The sequence below is a fragment of the Bos taurus genome, chromosome 4 (genome assembly GCF_002263795.3).
Source record: "Bos taurus isolate L1 Dominette 01449 registration number 42190680 breed Hereford chromosome 4, ARS-UCD2.0, whole genome shotgun sequence".
Lineage (NCBI taxonomy): Eukaryota > Metazoa > Chordata > Mammalia > Artiodactyla > Bovidae > Bos > Bos taurus.
In genome coordinates this window covers 47,627,137-47,647,443 of record NC_037331.1, presented here as the reverse complement: position 1 = coordinate 47,647,443, position 20,307 = coordinate 47,627,137, and the positions used below count along the sequence as shown (strand labels likewise).

At 38.9% G+C, this 20,307-nt stretch overlaps 1 long non-coding RNA gene across 2 annotated transcripts in view; it reads left to right on the top strand.

Annotated features, from left to right (window-relative positions):
• The window catches only part of LOC104972036 (uncharacterized), a 554,511-nt gene that overhangs the window by 327,485 nt on the left and 206,719 nt on the right, over window positions 1–20,307 (top strand). For both annotated transcript variants that reach the window (XR_003034335.2, XR_003034336.2), the window contains exon 4: window positions 14,119–14,200. This is a non-coding gene — a long non-coding RNA (uncharacterized lncRNA). The remainder of the gene's footprint in view (window positions 1–14,118; window positions 14,201–20,307) is intronic.

The window sequence follows — 20,307 nt, the reverse complement described above, 5'->3', positions numbered from 1 at the left end:
CTTTTCTTCCAATGAGAAACTTACAGCACTTAAATAATTGTATTATTTTACACTCCTACCAACAGTGTATAAGTACAGTTACTCTAAGTTCTTGTCAGTACTTGATGTCAGTGTTGTTGATTTTAGCCATTTTGGCTAATTTGTTTCCCCCCATAGTTCCTTGTGTTGTAACAGGTTCTTTATTTGATATCTCTCTTGTTTATTAAGATAGGCATTTGTTGCTATGAACTCCCCTCTTAGACCTGCTTTTGCTGGATCCCAAATGTTTTTGTATGTTGTATTTTCACTTGTCTTTTAATGTTTTCTGATTTTTTTTTTCTTTCACCCATTGGTTGTTAAGGAGCATGTTGTTTAATCCCTATGTATTTATGAATTTTCCAGTTTTCTTACAATTTCTTTATAGTTTCATACCATAATGGTCAGAAATGATGCTTGACTTGTTTTAAAAGTCTCTTAAAATATTTGAGACTTGTCCTGTGGCCTAATATATGCTCTCTCCTGGAGAATGTTCCATGTGTACTTCAGAAGAATAAGTATTGTAAATGCCTTTGGATGAAATGTTCTGTAAATATCTCTCAAGTCTATTTGGTCTAATCTGCTTTAAGTCCAGTGTTTGCTTATTGGTTTGCTGTATGGATGATCTATCCATTACTGAAAATGGGGTATTATAGTCCCTTACTATTACAATTACTGTCTGCTGTCTGTTTCTTCCTTTAGGGTTATTAATATTTACTGTATAGATTTAGGTGTTTATATTGGGTACATAAATATTTACAAATGTTATATCCTGTTAGATTGACCCCTTTATCATTATATAATTACCTTTCTTACCTCTTACTGCAGTCTTAAAGACTAAGAATAGCTCCTCTTGTTGTCTTTTGGTTTCTACTAATATTTGCATGCAATGTCTTTTCCTATCTCTTCACTTGCAGCCTATTTATATCCTTAAAGCTGAAGTGAGTTCTCTTGTTAGCAATATATAGTTGGGCTTTAGGTTTTTCCCCCATTTTCCACACTTTATGCCTTTTAATTGGAGCATTTATTCCATTACATTTAAAATAATTATTGAAAGGTATGGATTTACTGCTACCATTTTAAAAAATGGTTTTCTGGATGTTTTGTAGTCCTCTCCCCCCCATTTTTTCCTTCTCTTGCTCTCTTCCCTTGTGGTTTGATGACATTCTGTAGTGGTATGCTTAAATTCCTTTCTTTTTATGTCTATTAGAGGTTTTTGCTTTGTGTTTACCATGAGGCTTAATTAAAATATAGATATAATAGTATATTTTAAGTTGTAGACAACTTAAGTTCAAATGAATACAAAAGCTCTGCATTATTACTCTCCTCCCCCCTTTTTATTTTTATTTTTTGACATCACAATTTATTTCTTTTTATCTTGTGTATTCTTGGCAAATTACGTAGTTATAGTAAGTAATACTTTTTAAACTTCACACCAGTTTCATAATTCATTTGCCTACTACCATTACAACATTAGAGTATTCTAAATTTAACTGCATTTTATCTTTACTGATGATGTTTATGCTTTCATGTGTTTTCCTGTTACTTCTCTTCACCCTTCTATTTCAGCTTGAGGAAATCCTTTAACATTTCCTGTAAGGCCAGTATTGTGGTAATAAACTTCTTCTGCTTTTCTTTGTCTGGAAAACACGATCTCTCCTTTAGTTCTGGAGAACAATTTTGGTGGGTAGAGTATTCTTGTTTGACAGGATTTTCCTTTCAACACTTTGAATATATCGTGTCCCTTCTGGCCTGCAAATCTTCTGAAAAATCTACTGATAGTCTTCTGGGGGTTCCCTTATATATATCAAGTTGTTTTGCTCTTGCTGCTTTTAATATTCTCTCCATGTGTTTAACTTTTCACATTTTAATTAGAATGTGTCTTGCTGTGGGTCTCTTTGGGTTCATCTTATGTGAAACTCCCTGGGCTTCCTGGATATGAATATCTATTCCTTCCCTCAGGTTAGGGATGTTTTCAACTGTTATTTCTTTGAGCAAGCTTTCTGCCTCTTTCTCGCTCTCAATTCTCCTTCTGGGACCCCTATAATGTGAGTATTTGTCTGCTTTATGGTGAGTCTCTTAAACTGTCTTCACCTTTTTTCATTTTTTAAAAAATTACACTCCTCTGCTTAAATTCCATTGCCTTGCTTTCCGGTTCATTGATATTTTCATTTGCTTCATCTATTCTGCTGCTAAACCCTTTCTTTTTGAATTTTTTAGTTCAATTATTATATTCTTAAGCTCTGTGATTTCTGTTTGGTAGTTTCTTTTTTTTAATTCATTTTTATTTTTTAATTTTATTTTATTTTTAAACTTTACAATATTGTATTAGTTTTGCCAAATATTGAAATGAATCTGCCACAGGTGTACATGTGTTCCCCATCCTGAACCCTCCTCCCTCCCCATACCATCCCTCTGGGTCGTCCCAGTGCACCAGCCCCAAGCATTCAGTATCGTGCATCTAACCTGGACTGGCAACTCGTTTCATAAATGATATTATACATGTTTCAATGCCATTCTCCCAAATCTTCCCAACCTCTGCCTCTCCAACAGAGTCCATAAGACTGTTCTATACATCAGTGTCTCTTTTGCTATCTCATACACGGGGTTATTGTTACCATATTTCTAAATTCCATATATATGTGTTAGTATACTATATTGGTGTTTTTCTTTCTGGCTTACTTCACTCTGTATAATAGGCTCCAGTTTCATCCACCTCATTAGAACTGATTCAAATGTATTCTTTTTAATGGCTGAGTAATACTCCATTGTGTATATGTACCACAGCTTTCTTATCCATTCATCTGCTGGTGGGCATCTAGGTTGCTTCCTTGTCCTGGCTATTATAAACAGTGCTGCGATGAACACTGGGGTACACGTGTCTCTTTCCCTTCTGGTTTCCTCAGTGTGTATGCCCAGCAGTGGGATTGCTGGGTCATAAGGCAGTTCTATTTCCAGTTTTTTAAGGAATCCCCACACTGTTCTCCATAGTGGCTGTACTAGTTTGCATTCCCACCAACAGTGTAAGAGGGTTCCCTTTTCTCCACACCTTCTCCAGCATTTATTGCTTGTAGACTTTTGGATCACAGCCATTCTGACTGGTGTGAAATGGTACCTCATTGTGGTTTTGATTTGCATTTCTCTGATAATGAGTGATGTTGAGCATCTTTTCAAGTGTTTGTTAGCCCTCTGTATGTCTTCTTTGGAGAAATGTGTATTTAGTTCTTTGGCCCATTTTTTGATTGGGTCATTTATTTTTCTGGAGTTGAGCTGTAGGAGTTGCTTGTATATTTTTGAGATTAGTTGTTTGTCAGTTGCTTCATTTGCTATTATTTTCTCCCATTCTGAAGGCTGCCTTTTCACCTTGCTAATAGTTTCCTTTGATGTGCAGAAGCTTTTAAGTTTAATTAGGTCCCATTTGTTTATTTTTGCTTTTATTTCCAATATTCTGGGAGGTGGGTCATAGAGGATCCTGCTGTGATGTATGTCAGAGACTGTTTTGCCTATGTTCTCCTCTAGGAGTTTTATAGTTTCTGGTCTTATGTTTAGATCTTTAATCCATTTTGAGTTTATTTTTGTGTACGGTGTTAGAAAGTGTTCTAGTTTCATTCTTTTACACGTGGTGGACCAGATTTCCCAGCACCACTTGTTAAAGAGATTGTCTTTAATCCATTGTATATTCTTGCCTCCTTTGTCAAAGATAAGGTGTCCATATGTGCATGGATTTATCTCTGGGCTTTCTATTTTGTTCCATTGATCTATATTTCTGTCTTTGTGCCAGTACCATACTGTCTTGATAACTGTGGCTTTGTAGTAGAGCCTGAAGTCAGGTAGGTTGATTCCTCCAGTTCCATTCTTCTTTCTCAAGATCGCTTTGGCTATTCGAGGTTTTTTGTATTTCCATACAAATTGTGAAATTATTTGTTCTAGCTCTGTGAAGAATACCGTTGGTAGCTTGATAGGGATTGCATTGAATCTATAAATTGCTTTGGGTAGTATACTCATTTTCACTATATTGATTCTTCCAATCCATGAACATGGTATATTTCTCCATCTATTAGTGTCCTCTTTGATTTCTTTCACCAGTGTTTTATAGTTTTCTATATATAGGTCTTTAGTTTCTTTAGGTAGATATATTCCTAAGTATTTTATTCTTTCCGTTGCAATGGTGAATGGAATTGTTTCCTTAATTTCTTTCTGTTTTCTCATTATTAGTGTATAGGAATGCAAGGGATTTCTGTGTGTTGATTTTATATCCTGCAACTTTACTATAGTCATTGATTAGTTCTAGTAATTTTCTGGTGGAGTCTTTAGGGTTTTCTATGTAGAGGATCATGTCATCTGCAAATAGAGTTTTACTTCTTCTTTTCCAATTTGGATTCCTTTTATTTCTTTTTCTGCTCTGATTGCTGTGGCCAAAACTTCTAAAACTATGTTGAATAGTAATGGTGAAAGTGGGCACCCTTGTCTTGTTCCTGACTTTACCGGGAATGCTTTCAATTTTTCACCATTGAGGATAATGTTTGCTGTGGGTTTGTCATATATAGCTTTTATTATGTTGAGGTATGTTCCTTCTTTTCCTGCTTTCTGGAGAGTTTTTATCATAAATGGATGTTGAATTTTGTCAAAGGCTTTCTCTGCATCTATGGAGATAATCATATGGCTTTTATTTTTCAATTTGTTAATGTGGTGTATTACATTGATTGATTTGCGGATATTGAAGAATCTTTGCATCCCTGGGATAAAGCCCACTTGGTCATGGTGTATGATCTTATTAATGTGTTGTTGGATTCTGATTGCTAGAATTTTGTTAAGGATTTTTGCATCTATGTTCATCAGTGGTATTGGCCTGTAGTTTTCTTTTTTTGTGGCATCTTTGTCAGGTTTTGGTATTAGGGTGATGGTGGCCTCATAGAATGAGTTTGGAAGTTTACCTTCCTCTGCAATTTTTTGGAAGAGTTTGAGTAGGATAGGTGTTATCTCTTCTCTAAATTTTTGGTAGAATTCAGCTGTGAAGCCGTCTGGACCTGGGCTTTTGTTTGCTGGAAGATTTTTTTATTATAGTTTCAATTTCTGTGCTTGTGATGGGTCTGTTCAGATTTTCTATTTCTTCCTGGTCCAGTTTTGGAAAGTTGTACTTTTCTAAGAATTTGTCCATTTCTTCCAAGTTGTCCATTTTATTGGCATATAATTTCTGATAGTAGTCTCTTATGATCCTTTGTATTTGTGTGTTGTCTGCTGTGATCTCCTCATGTTCATTTCTAATTTTATTGATTTGATTTTTCTCCCTTTGTTTCTTGATGAGTCTGGCTAATGGTTTGTCAATTTTATTTATCCTTTAAAAGAACCAGCTTTTCGCTTTGTTGATTTTTGCTATTGTCTCTTTTGTTTCTTTTGCATTTATTTCTGCCCTAATTTTTAAGATTTCTTTCCTTCTACTAACCCTGGGGCTCTTCATTTCTTCCTTTTCTAGTTGCTTTAGGTGTAGAGTTAGGTTATTTATTTGACTTTTTTCTTGTTTCTTGAGGTATGCCTGTATTGCTATGAACTTTCCCCTTAGGACTGCTTTTACAGTGTCCCACAGGTTTTGGGTTGTTGTGTTTTCATTTTCATTCGTTTCTATGCAAATTTTGATTTCTTTGATTTCTTCTGTGATTTGTTGGTTATTCAGCAGTGTGTTGTTCAGCCACCATATGTTGAAATTTTTAGTAGTTTTTCTCCTGTAATTGAGATCTAATCTTACTGCATTGTGGTCAGAAAAGATGCTTGGGATGATTTCTATTTTTTTGAATTTACCAAGGCTAGATTTATGGCCCAGGATGTGATCTATCCTGGAGAAGGTTCCATGTGCGCTTGAGAAAAAGGTGAAATTCATTGTTTTGGGGTGAAATGTCCTATAGATATCAATTAGGTCTAACTGGTCTATTGTATCATTTAAAGTTTGTGTTTTCTTGTTAATTTTCTGTTTAGTTGATCTATCCATAGGTGTGAGTGGGGTATTGAAGTCTCCCACTATTATTGTGTTATTGTTAATTTCTTCTTTCATCCTTGTTAGCATTTGTCTTACATATTGCGGTGCTCCCGTGTTGGGTGCATATATATTTATAATTGTTATATCTTCTTCTTGGATTGATCCTTTGATCATTATGTAGTGACCATCTTTGTCTCTTTTCACAGCCTTTGTTTTAAAGTCTATTTTATCTGATATGAGTATTGCTACTCCTGTTTTCTTTTGGTCTCTATTTGCATGGAAAATCTTTTTCCAGCCCTTCACTTTCAGTCTGTATGTGTCCCCTGTTTTGAGGTGGGTCTCTTGTAGACAACATATGTAGGGGTCTTGTTTTTGTATCCATTCAGCCAGTCTTTGTCTTTTGGTTGGGTCATTCAACCCATTTACGTTTAAGGTAATTACTGATAAGCATGATCCCGTTGCCATTTACTTTACTGTTTTGGGTTCGAATTTATACACCATTTTTGCGTTTCCTGTCTAGAGAATATCCTTTAGTATTTGTTGGAGAGGTGGTTTGGTGGTGCTGAACTCGCTCAGCTTTTGCTTGTCTGTAAAGCTTTTGATTTCTCCTTCATATTTGAATGAGATCCTTGTTGGGTACAATAATCTGGGCTGTAGGTTATTTTCTTTCATCTTTTTAAGTATGTCTTGCCATTCCCTCCTGGCTTGGAGAGTTTCTATTGAAAGATTAGCTGTTATCCTTATGGGAATTCCCTTGTGTGTTATTTGTTGTTTTTCCCTTGCTGCTTTTAATATTTGTCCTTTGTGTTTGATCTTTGTTAATTTGATTAATATGTGTCTTGGGGTGTTTCACCTTGGGTTTATCCTGTTTGGGACTCTCTGGGTTTCTTGGACTTGGGTGATTATTTCCTTCCCCATTTTAGGGAATTTTTCAACTATTATCTCCTCAAGTATTTTCTCATGGTCTTTCTTTTTGTCGTCTTCTTCTGGGACCCCTATGATTCATATGTTGTAGCGTTTAATATTGTCCTGGAGGTCTCTGAGATTGTCCTCATTTCTTTTAATTTGTTTTTCTTTTTTCCTCTCTGATTCATTTATTTCTGCCATTCTATCTTCTAATTCACTAATCCTATCTTCTTCCTCTGTTATTCTACTTTTTTTTGCCTCCAGAGTGTTTTTAATTTCATTTATTGCATTATTCATTATATATTGACTCTTTTTTATTTCTTCTGGTCCTTGTTAAACCTTTCTTGCATCTTCTCAATCCTTGTCTCCAGGCTATTTATCTGTGATTCCATTTTGATTTCAAGATTTTGGATCAATTTCACTATCATTATTTGGAATTCTTTATCAGGTAGACTCCTTATCTCTTCCTCTTTTGTTTGGTTTGGTGGGCATTTATCCTTTTCCTTTACCTCCTGGGTATTCCTCTGTGTCTTAATCTTGTTTAAATTGCTGATTTTGGGGTGTCCTTTCTGTATTCTGGCAGTTTGTGGAGTTCTCTTTATTGTGGCATTTCCTCGCTGTGTGTGGGTTTGTACAGGTGGCTTGTCAAGGTTTCCTGGTTAGGGAAGCTTGTGTCGGTGTTCTGGTGGGTGGAGCTGTATTTCTTCTCTCTGGAGTGCAATGAAGTGTCCAGTAATGAGTTATGAGATGTCTATGGTTTTGGGGTGACTTTGGGCAGCCTGTATCTTGGAGCTCAGGGCTGTGTTCCTTTGTTGCTGGAGAATTTGCTTGGTATGTCTTGCCCTGGAACTTGTTGGCCCTTGTGTGGTGCTTGGTTTCAGTGTAGGTATGGAGGCGTTTGATGAGCTCCTGTCAATTAATGTTCCTTGGAGTCAGGAGTTCCCTGGAGTCAGGATTTGGACTTAAGCCTCCTGCTTCCAGTTATCGGTCTTATTTTTACAGTCGTTTCAAAACTTCTCCTTCTATACAGCACCATTGATAAAACATCTACATTAAAGATGAAAAGTTTCTCTATCGTGAGGGTCACCCACAGAGGTTCACAGCGTTACATGGAGAAGAGAAGAGGGAGGAGGGAGTTAGAGGTGACCCAATGAGATGAGGTGGAATCAATAGAGGAGAGAGTGGGCTAGCCAGTAATCACTTCCTTATGTGCACTCCACAACTGGACCGCTCAGAGATGTTCACGGAGTTATACAGAGAAGAGAAGATGGAGGAAGGAGACAGAGGTGGCCAGGAGGATAAAAGGGGGGAATGAAATGGAGGGAGACAGATCCAGCCAATAATCAGTTCCCTAAATGTTCTCCACTGTCTGGAACACACAGAAATTCACAGAGTTGGGTAGAGTAGAGAGGGGTTAGGGAGGAGACACAGGCGACCTGGTGGAGAAAAAGGAGAGTCCAAAGGGGGAGAGAGCAGTCAAGCCAGTAATCTCGCTCCCTAGTGAAAAATGGGTACTGAAGATTGGGTTCTTAAAGGTACAAAATTGGTAACAAATACATAAAAGCAAAAATTAAAAATCTAGGGTAGAGTTTGGAATTTCAAAAATATGATGTTAAAGAAAAGAAGAAGGAAAAGAAAGAGAAAAAACGAACAAACAAAAACAAACAAGGTTGTGAAAATTATAAAGAAAATATAGGTACAAAATTGATAACTAATACCAAAAAGCAAAAGTTAAAAATCTAGTGTAGAGTTTGGAATTTCAAAAATACAATGTTAAAAAAAAGAAGAAAAAGAAAGAGAGAGAGGAAAAAACAAAAAACAAAAAAAACAAAGTTGCAAAAATTATAAAGAAAATACAGGTACAAAATTGATATCAAATACCAAAAAACATAAATTAAAAATCTAGAGTAGAGTTTGGAATTTCAGATATACAATGTTATATAAAAGAAGAAGAGAAAGAAACAGAGAGAAAAAAAAGTCACAGAAATTATAAAAAAAACTATAGGTACAAAATTGATAACAAATACCAAAAAGCTAAAATTAAAAATCTAAAGTAGAGTTTGGAATTTCAAAAATACAATGTTAAAGAAAAAAGAAAAAAAAAAACAAGGTCAAAAAAATTTTTAAATATATATATATGAAGTTTGTTGTAAAAAAAAATAGGGTCTTTTTTTTTGCAAAGTAATAGGTTATAAAAGTGAAAATTAAAGGAATAATAGAGGACTTAAAAAAATTTTTTTTTAAATTAAAAAAAAAAGAAAGAATGATCGTAAAAATAGTAAAAATATATCAAGGACTTTCTCTGGTTTTGTTGTGAGTATTGTGGGTTCAGTTCATTTTTGGTTAGTTCCTTGGTCTGACTTATATTTCTCAAGATCTATAGGCCCCTTTCTATGTAGTTGGTACTAACCACAGGGTTTTAATCTATTGCCTGTAGCTTCCAAGGCGGTTCCCTCTGTTATAGCTTCTTCTGTTTGCTGGTCTCTTCAGTGTCTGGTTTCCGCCCTGACACAAAGGGGATGGTGGAGGACACTTTTTTTTTTTTTTTTTTAGGCTCACTTGTTCAGCCGCGCTGTGGGGAGGGAGGGAGGGAAGCTGCAAACGAATAACACTGGTGTGTGCTCGCAGTGCCTCAGCCACACTGGGTTTGCCCACGCTCACAGCATGTTGTAGCCTCCCTGCCCACACTGCTCAGGCTCTAGGTTGCTCCGCCGGGAACCATCCGTGGCCGGCCCTGGGCTGCCTGCACCTCCCAGGTCCAAGCCGCTCAGGTTCAGGCACTCAGGTAGTCCTCAGAGGAGCAGACTCGGTTGGGCCTCGTTTTGTGCTCTTCCCACGTCCGAGCAGCTCAGGTGATGAGGTGTTTGGCGAGCACGATTGCTGGGACTTATTGCCTTCTCGCCGCTCGGTTATCTAGGTGTACAACCGGCGCACCTTCTCAGGCAGATGTTGACCGTCCAGACCCCCAAGAAGTTTTACTTAGCAAAGAAGCCTGCTTACAGTTTTATAGATAATGTCTCTCTGGGGCTGTGATTGCCCCCTTCCGGCTCTGGCTGCCTGTCACCGGAGGGGGAAGGTCTGCAGCTGGCTATCTCTGTTCAGTCCTTTGTTCCGTGCGCGGGCCTGGCGGTGTCTTAGGTTAGGGCTGGCTTTTCGCGTGGTAGATATCCCACAGTCTGGTTTGCTAGCCCAAATTATTTCGCTCAGATAATGCTCAGGGTATTCAGGCCAGGTCCTTACTCTAAGCGATGCAGCCTGCACCATGCCTCCCTGCCCAGTCCCCGCTTGCTAATGGCGTGTGCAGGCGTCTGCGCTGCTTCTCCGCTGGGGGAGTTACCGTAGGGCTCGCAATCTATGGGTTTTCATTGTTTATTTATTTTTCCTCCCTGTTATGTTGCCCTCTGTGCTTCCAAAGCTCGGCACAGATTCGGCAGTGAGAAGGTTTCCTGGTGTTTGGAAACTTCTCTCTTTTTAAGACTCCCTTCATGGGATGGAACTCCGTCCCTCCCTCTTTTGTCTCTTTTTTTGTCTTTTATATTTTTTCCTACCTCCTTTCGAAGACTTGGGTTGCTTTTCTGGGTGCCTGATGTCCTCTGCCAGTATTCAAAAGTTGTTTTGTGGAATTTACTCGGCTTTTAAATGTTCTTTTGATGAATTTGTGGGGGGGAAAGTGTTCTCCCTGTCCTACTCCTCTGCCATCTAGGCTCCTCCCCCTTGGTAGTTTCTTATATTTTCTTTTTTTGTTTTTATTATTACTTTGTTCACCCATCATTCTCGTGACTTTGGCAAGCACTTTTACGACCATTATTTTGAACTCTTTATCAGCTAAGTCACTTATCTCCATTTCATTAAGGTCTGTTTCTGAAATTTAATTTTGTTTTGTTTAGAACACAATCCCTCTGTTTCTTCATGTTTCTTAACTCTCTGTGTTGTTCTCTGTGCTTTAGATAAAACATTCATCTCTCATAGTCTTGAAGGAATCCTCTCTCATGGGAAATGAACCTTATTCACCCTGGCTTTAGATCTCAAACTTCATGATTATTCAAGCAGTTCTGTGTTTTTAGTGGTTCCCAGGAATTGAGGATGTGCCAAGATCATCAATTAGTTTCCTGAAGGGAAAGAGTTTCAGTCAGTCAGTTCAGTTGCTCAGTCATGTCCAACTCTTTGTGACCCCATGGACTGCAGCATGCCAGGCCTCCCTGTCCATTACCAACTCCCAGAGTTTGCTCAAACTCATGTCCACTGAGTCAGTGATGCCATCCAACCACCTCATTGTATGTCATCCCCTTCTCCTCCTGCCTTCAATCTTTCCCAGCATCAGGGTCTTTTCCAATGAGTTAGTTCTTTGGATCAGGTGGCCAAAGTATTGGAGTTTCAGCATCAGCATCAGTCCTTCTAATGAATATTCAGGACTGATTTCCTTTAGGATAGACTGGTTTGATCTCCTTGCAGTCCAAGGGACTCTCAAGAGTCTTCTCTAACACCACAATTCAAAAACATCATTTCTTTAGCGCTCAGCTTTCTTTATAGTCCAACTCTCACATCCATACATGACTACTGGAAAAACCGTAGCTTTGACTAGATGGACCTTTGTTGGCAAAGTAATGTCTCTGCTTTTTAATATGCTGTCTAGGTTTGTCATAACTTTTCTTCCAAGGAGCAAGTGTCTTAATTTCATGGCTGCAGTCACCACCTGCAGTGATTTTGGAGCCCAAGAAAATAAAGTTTGTCACTGTTTCCACTGTTTCCCCATCTATTTGCTATGAAGTGATGGGATAAGATGCCATGATCTTGGTTTTCTGAATGTTGAACTTTAAGCCAACTTTTTCACTCTCCTCTTTCATTTTCATCAAGAGGCTTTTTAGTTTTTCTTCGCTTTCTGTCATACAGGTGGTTCTGTCATACATCTGCATATCTGAGGTTATTGATATTTCTCCCAGCAATCTTGATTCTAGCTTGTGTATCCTCCAGCCCAGCATTTCTCATGATGTACTCTGCATATAAATTAAATAAGCAGGGTGACAATAGACAGCCCTGATGTACTCCTTTTCCTATTTGGAACCGGTCTGTTGGTCCATGTCCATTTCTAACTGTTGTTTCCTGACCTGCATACAGATTTCTCAAGAGGCAGGTGAGGTGGTCTGGTATTCCCATATCTTTCAGAATTTTCTACATTCTGTTGTGATCCACACAGTCAAAGGCTTTGGCATAGTCAATAAAGCAGAAATAGATGTTTTTCTGGAACTCTCTTGCTTTTTCAATAATCCAACAGATGTTGGCAATTTGATCTGGTTCCTCTGCCTTTCCTAAATCCAGCTTGAACATCTGGAAGTTCACAGTTCATGTACTGTTGAAGCCTAGCTTGGAGAATTTTGAGCATTACTTTACTAGCGTATGAGATATTGGCTGTTTGGAAGCCAAATCCACAGGCAGCATCTTTTAAAGTATACAGATCAACTTCCTTAGGGAAATACTAGGAAATGGACATATCTCTGCACCCTGTGTGCAAAGCCCTAGGGAATAACAAGATAAGAGCTGTTCCTAGTAATAGTGAACATAAGGTCTGCTGGCTGCCAGAACCAGGCAGTCAAGGGCTATTGTACCCTGGGTAACAGCTGCAGAGGCCATGGCACCAGATACTTACACAAGATTTTTTAGGGAAATACTGGTGACTTGTTGAGGGGTGGCATGAAGGTGGTGCTTTCCAATCTCAGGAGAGATGTAGTCAGCCCCCAGATTTGTGTTAAATTAGAAGCCTGACCCTCAAACTGCAGATTTTAAAAATAAGCATATAGATCTCTTTCAGGGAAATGGGTTTCTAGTTCAGTCTGCTGCCTCTGTGCTGAGTTCACAGAGGAAGAGGAGGGGGGATAACACTGTAAATCCTCAGGAACCCAGTTTTCTATAGCCTTGTGGGTCTTTTGAATGCAATCCCCACTGAATATCAGAGTTAGGTGTTTTGGAGCCCGTCTCTTGAGTGCAAGCCTTAAAATTTGAGGTGCTAGATGTTGAATAGGTCCAAACCCTTTACTCCTCAAGGTGAAGTTGGAAGTTGTGAGTTCTTTTCCAATTGTATGTCACTGTTCTGAGCATTGGGTTTATGACAAGATTGCATCTCAGCCTCTCCTAGCCATTTAAGTACGGGTGTTTTCTCATTTGCCTGATGTATATGAGTTACTCAGCTAGTTTCTGGATTTCTTTCAGAAGGAATTATTCCCTGTGTAACTGTAGATTCTGTGCATCCATGTCAGGATGTTAGTTCAAGAGCGTCTTATGTTGCTTTCTTGAACTAGAACTTCAGAACAGCTATATTTTTAAAAGCCTCCCTCAGTTCAGTTCAGTTTAGTCACTCAGTCGTGTCCGACTCTTTGTGACCCCATGAATTGCAGCACGCCAGGCCTCCCTGTCCATCACCAACTCCTGGAGTTCACTCAAACTCACATCCATCAAGTCGGTGATGTCATCCAGCCATCTCATCCTCTGTCGTCCCCTCCTCCTCTTGCCCCCAATCCCTCCCAGCATCACATCAGAGTCTTTTCCAATGAGTCAACTCTTCGCATGAGGTGGCCAAAGTACTGGAGTTTCAGCTTCAGCATCATTCTCTCCAAAGAAACCCCAGGGCTGATCTCCTTCAGAATGGACTGGTTGGATCTCCTTGCAGTCCAAGGGACTCTCAAGAGTCTTCTCCAACACCACAGTTCAAAAGCATCAATTCTTCGGCACTCAGCCTTCTTCACAGTCCAACTCTCACATCCATACATGACCACAGGAAAAACCATAGCCTTGACTAGACAGACCTTTGTTGGCAAAGTAATGTTTCTGCTTTTGAATATGCTATCTAGTTGGTCATAACTTTTCTTCCAAGGAATAAGCATCTTTTAATTTCATGGCTGCAGTCACCATCTGCAGTGATGTTGGAGCCCAGAAAAATAAAGTCTGACACTGTTTCCACTGTTTCCCCATCTATTTCCCACGAAGTGATGGGACCGGACGCCATGATCTTCATTTTCTGAATGTTGAGCTTTAAGCCAACTTTTTCACTCTCCACTTTCACTTTCATCAAGAGGCTTTTTAGTTCCTCTTCACTTTCTGCCATAAGGGTGGTGTCATCTGCATATCTGACAATCATAATTTGTTGCCTAGGTTAAGATTCTTCATTCTAAATTCTGATCTGAAGAGCTGGGGTAGGTTTCCTAAGGTATTCATTATTGTCTCTTGTTCCACAGGAGTCTTTTCAATGAACTAGAGAAAGGAAAGCACATCTTCCCATTTAGAAGTCCACGTTCCCACGGGCGGAATATTTTACAGGTAGGTCTACTGATTTGGAATTAAGATAAATGGGCCTGGAGAAGGCAGGAATGGGACAAATAGCTGAGAAATGTCTCTCAACCTAGAAAAAATTAAGGACCAACCTGAGTTGCTGGATGTTTTAATTGGAACTGTTATTGGATCAGGTCCTGTTATTGGCCACTTATAAAGTCGAACTCACAAATGATACAAAAAGAAGTTGCTTTTGTCAGAATACTAGCAATCTGGGGAGATGGTGGACTCATTATCTGCCCAAAACCGTCTCTAAATATTCTGCTTGGCCATGAAAACTTTTAAAGGGAAACAAGGAAGTAATCTTAGTTAATCATTGAGATAGTCAGAGTCATCACCATCCCCCACTGTGTGCAGGCTTGTGTTCTCTTCATGGTCTTTCTTTAGATGCTATCTTGTTCACTCAGTTTTTTCATGAACTTACTGAAGGGGAATCTAGGGAAGAGATCTGGTCATCTGTTTATTATGTAGTCTTCATTTCTATTTCTTTTATTTATGGAATGAATCATCAGATTAGAAAAACTATTGTGTGACGAAAAGATTTGAAAGGTGTGCTGGGGCTGGAGATGAGTAGAGAATGGAGGTGCCTGCTTTAAGGTTAGTGACAAGGCAAAGGGTACCTCTTGCAGAGAGCTCTTTCCTGAAAAGAGCTTTATTCTACCAAAAGCTACTTATGGAACTGATGGAATAATAGAAGTTGGGAACTGTTTATTTTTGGCTAGTGAAAACTAACCATTGGTTGTTGAGAGACAGGTAGGTTAATAAGAGCAGCAAATCCATCACAAAGTTGTTGAATTTAAGAAAGGATGGGGTGCTGAAGTTTGATGGCCATACTACATATGAATAAATTTGGGCAGGTCAGTACCTCTAGAGCTTGGAGTCTGAGGGCAGGTGAGTGCTCCATAGAGAATTTCCCAATCTGACACTGACACGTTTGATGCTCAGATGGCCTTGATTTCTTTACCTTAATCAGTCATGGGACAGAGTGCCATATCTGTGGATTGCAGTGGGCTTTTTGACTTGGAAGGTGGTTGATCACACATGAACTGGGATACCCTGATTTATGTCAGTCGTTCAAATCATTGTTTACACCTGTTGACTAAAAAAAGGTGTACAACTTGAGAGTTGCAAGCTAAGTTTTATTTGGGGCAAAAGGAGGACTGCAGCCTGGGAAGCAGCATCTCAGATAGCTCTGAGAGACTGCTCCAAAACAACTGGGGGGGGAAGTCAATATATAAGGTTTTGGTGAAGGGGGACATCAGTACCATAAAGCACTCAATTTATAAAAGGATTTTTGTTAGTCATGAGGATCTGATGTCACCATGAAGGAATTTAGTGCTTCTCTAGATATGAGGAGATGCAAGGATGGAGATCATAAAATCTGTTCCTAAAAACATCCAACTATCTAAAGACCTGTCCCACCAGATTCCCTGGAGCACAGAGTGCCTCACTCCACCCTGACCTCCCTCAGGGGTTGTTGAAGGGCCACAGCTATAGCAGGATGGTGTTCAATTTCCATAGAGGCAGATGGCAAATGCCTTTGTTGTTCAGTCATTAGCAATGCATTTGGTAAGTGCCAATTTGTAGTTGACCTGGCCCCCTTGTAGTCATAAATCCAACTATACTTGGGGTGGGGGGCATTTCATGACCATTTTGTCCTGCATTGCTGGGAAGGCTCATTCCCAGTTCTGAAGAAGGTTTTTGTTGATAAGACACTCAATGTGCTATTACTGGACTAGGTCCTAATAGTCAAAGTCTCTGGACACCTGTCTTCTAGTTATGGTCCAGGAAACTATTCCCTCTCATTGCATCTTTTCATACCTAGAGTTACACTATTACAATCATTGATCATATATTGAGCTATACATTTGATCAACTGCTTCAAGTCTAGTTATCATTTTTGTCAGAGGCTCAGTCATATACTTGTTAATACAAAGAATAATAATCTTGTGAGACAAGCAAAATGCAAATGGTATAGTTAATAACATTAGTGGAATTAAAAGTAAATATTTTAGCCATGAGCCTTCCACACCAAACCAGTTTTTTTTTTTTTTTTTTGAAAGATCATCAAGACTAGGGAATGGGTCACTTAAAGCAGAAATCTGATTTTTTGTATGGTTCATCAAATGTGTTACATTAAAGGATTTATCAGGTTTGAAAATGTAGAATTCACTTTGAATTATAGCACAGATATCTCCCTAAGATGCTGTAAGGTGTCAAGGGCCTGGACTAGGTAGCACTGCCTTTCTCATCATAGAGATCTCAGAATTCAATAGGCTAATAGCCCAGTTACTATCATTTAAAGCTTACGAAAGTTGTTAAGGCTTTGATATGGTCAATTACATCCTCTAACCCCACTGAAGGCACACACAAGCATTCACAAAAGCTGTTAAATGGTCCTACCAGTAGAATACACATCTTTGACCCATTGGGATCATACCAATGGTAGATTGTTTGGGGTTACCTCTAATTCATTAACATGTATGACCTTAAATTCATGGGAATCCCAGGCTACACCTTCATATCTATTCCTGTAGATGTGAAGGCCACAAATTAGTGCCACAAATTCACTGATTTCCATACCAATCACTCTCTCTAAGGATAATAATAGACATAGTTCATAAAGCACCCAGAATTATCTCATAATTACCAAGTTGATAATTTTTAGTATGATTTAACTGTTCCCAACATAGAGGAGCTTTTAAACTTAAATGACCATAGCCTGGTGTTAACTATGTAGATCCTCCTCATAATTGTGGGAGCTTCCCTTTTAACAGATGAGAGGCTAATTTTTTATTTAGGCTTAGCTCGTCACTCTGATTAAGTTTGAATGACCCTAAGACAAACCTTAAATCTATGGCCAGCATTAGAACAGGTATTATTATTAATTGGCCAGGTGAGAGGATCCCATCTAGTAATATCATGGATAAAAGCTCATATCTCATTTACTTTCTTTTAGAAGTTTCTTCACTCAAGGTAATTTCCTTGCTGACAAAATGTAACAGATATAATAATAATATTTAACTTATATTAAACCTAGGTACAATGAAAATATTCTGCTTAATGTTAATTACTCTTAGACATGTCTAAATTAATTAGATGAAATAAACATTAATATCAGGTATTTAGTACTGAATATTTCCCAGTTCACATGAACCTGAAATTCATTTAGGTTAATTTCTCTTGTATTTAGAATTATTTGATTTGTAAGTGCTTAATTTTTTTAAGGCCAAGTAAATTAGAGCTTAGTTACAAACTAAGTTACAAACTGATCTCAGCAATCAGCAATATTATCCAAAAATCAAAGACACACACTGAGATATACATATATCCAAACAGACACAAGAGATCCTATAGCTCTGTTTTCCAAACTTAGTTGTGAATTCTAGTTGTAAAAAATGGTTGGAATAAGATTTTAAAAATCTTTGTTCCCCTTTTTCTTTTCCTTTTGGTTTTAGGAATTAGAGATTGGCACTGTTTCTCATACCAACCCTATGAGGGATGTAATAACAAAAACAGTAACAAAATTTAGTTCTAAGACCATGTCTCCCAAACTCTCCCTACAAAGAAAGCCTTCATAGCAAAGTAATAAGGAGACTGACTCTGAAGACCCTGATTTTATATACTGGTCCACCATTCACTTATTTATATGACCTGGTTCCTTAACCTCTGCATGCCTTACTTATCTTATATAGGAAGTGGGTCATAATAGTATCTGCCTCACTGGATTAATGGAGAATTAAATAAATATATTGCTATGCACTTAGAACAGGGCCAGTACATAGAAAATATTGTCTAAATGTCTGTGATTAATAACATCATTTCAGGGAGAATTGGATAAGGGAAGATTCATAGTTGACTATTATCTATCGTTTCTGTAGGGAGAATGGAAGACATGTCTGTTGATAATAATAGGAATCTGTAACATCATATTGCCATACAAATGGTAGTAGCATGGAGGAGTTAGGAGCCCAGAGGGTGAGCCAGAAAACCTGAGCTCAAATTTGACTGCCAATTACAAATTGTATGATCTCAGACAGTTTACTTACCTTCTTTGTACTTCAACTGCCATGTTAGTAAAATACTAATAATAACACTAGCCACTGCATAAGGTTGTTATAAGGCTTAAATGAGTTATTCCATGTAAGTAAAGTAGTCATATCAGGCCTTAGGCTCTAGTAAGTGCTACATACTAGCTACTAGGGCTTCCCGGGTAGCACTAGTGGTGACGAATCCTCCTTTCGATGCAGGAGACATGGGTTCAATCCCTGGGTCAGGAAGATACCCTGGAGTAGGAAATGGCAACCTGCTCCAGTATTCTTGCCCAGAAAATTCCATGGAGAGAGGAGCCTGGCACTATGGCCCTGCAAAAAGTCAAACACAAAAGAGCAAGTGAGCATGCACACATACACTAGCTACTATAATAAGAAGGGTATCTTAGATATTATTTTTTTTTCTTTTATGTACTTTATTGTTCTTTGTATCAGCTAGTCTTCACACAATTGTAACTCTTTCCTCAATGGGATTTAAAGAAAGTGAAAGTGAAAGTCATTTAGTCGTGTCTGACTCTTTGCGACTCCATAGACTCTGTCCATGGAATTCTCCAGGCCAGAATACTGGAATGGGTAGCCTTTCCCTTCTCTGGGGATCTTCCCAACCCAGGGATTAAACCGAGGTCTCCCACATTGCAGGCAGATTCTTTACCAGCTGAGCCACAAGGGAAGCCCAAGAATACTGGAGTGGGTAGCCTATCCCTTACCCAGAAGATCTTCCTGACCAAGGAATTGAACTGAGGCCTCCTGGGTCACAGGCAGATTCTTTACCAACTGAGCTATGAGGGAAGACCAAATCTCTCAATAAGATTTAAAGAAGTCTCTCCAATTCAACATTTTTCATATATAGCTCCAACATATGGCATATTATGACATAAGGAATAGGATTCAGATATGTGTTCTGCCCCTAAATAGCTCCCAAGATCTTAGGAAAGACGGTGATGTCTTTTGATAAGACATCGCACTGTGATAAACATTATAAGAGAGGTGGTATTACAGTGAGATCAGGCCCAAGAGCTGAGCCAGAGACTCTGATTAGAAGGTAAAAAGGCCTTATAGAGGGGATAACATTTGGGTTGGGCCAGGACGTGTAAGATTTTCTCAGAAGAAGACTAGAAATTGTTTAAGACACAGGTTCCTCACCTCTAGCAATGATATGAAAGCATGTAAAAACATGAACTTTGAGGTTTTTACTGAAAATTTGTGGATATAACACTTTCCCAAGTGATGCTGATGGTGCTGGCCCAGGCCCCATACTTTGAGAAGCACTAAGTTAAGATAAGGCTCCCCTGGTGGTTCAGTTGGTAAAGAGACTGCCTGTAATGCAGAAGACCTGGGTTCGATCCCTGGGTCGGGAAGATCTCCTGTAGAAGGGAATGGCAACCCATACCAGAATTCTTCTCCGGAGAATCCCAAGGATAGAGGAGCCTGGCTAGCTACAGTCCATGGGGTCACAAAGAGTCAGACACGACTGAGCGACTAAAGCTTAAATTAAGATCAGTAGTTCACCCTGGTTTCACTTCACTTTAGACTTCCTTGGGCAACTGAAACGAACCAACAAACAAACAAAACTGTCAGAATGACATCAGGTATTGGTATTTTAAAAAAACAGACTGTTCAGCTTACTTCTTGGCAACTGAGTTTGAGTGCCTCTGGGTTCAGGCTGAATTTTACAGGGCACTTTGATGGGCTTCATTGATCCTCCCATGGTTTGAGGTATTGTTATTGCTATCCCACTTCATGGTGGCTTTGACTTTATCTTGGAGACAGATAAGCGAGGATTTGTTGAGGGTCACCAAGTCCTTGGCAAATCTGGACTCAAATGCAGAACACTGGCTAATCAATTGTCTGTTTTGAAGCTGGGGATAAGTAATGCATCCAGGGAGAATGGTATGAGTATGTACAGGAGTGAACACAGAGTGTGTCAAGGTGTGAGTGGTCAGTTGGGGTGGCTGGGCCAGGGATGCCTCAGGAAGATGAGGCTGGGGCAGTCTGGGGCCGTGGCAAAGGTGTTACAAAGTCATGTTTAGAAACAAGAACTTT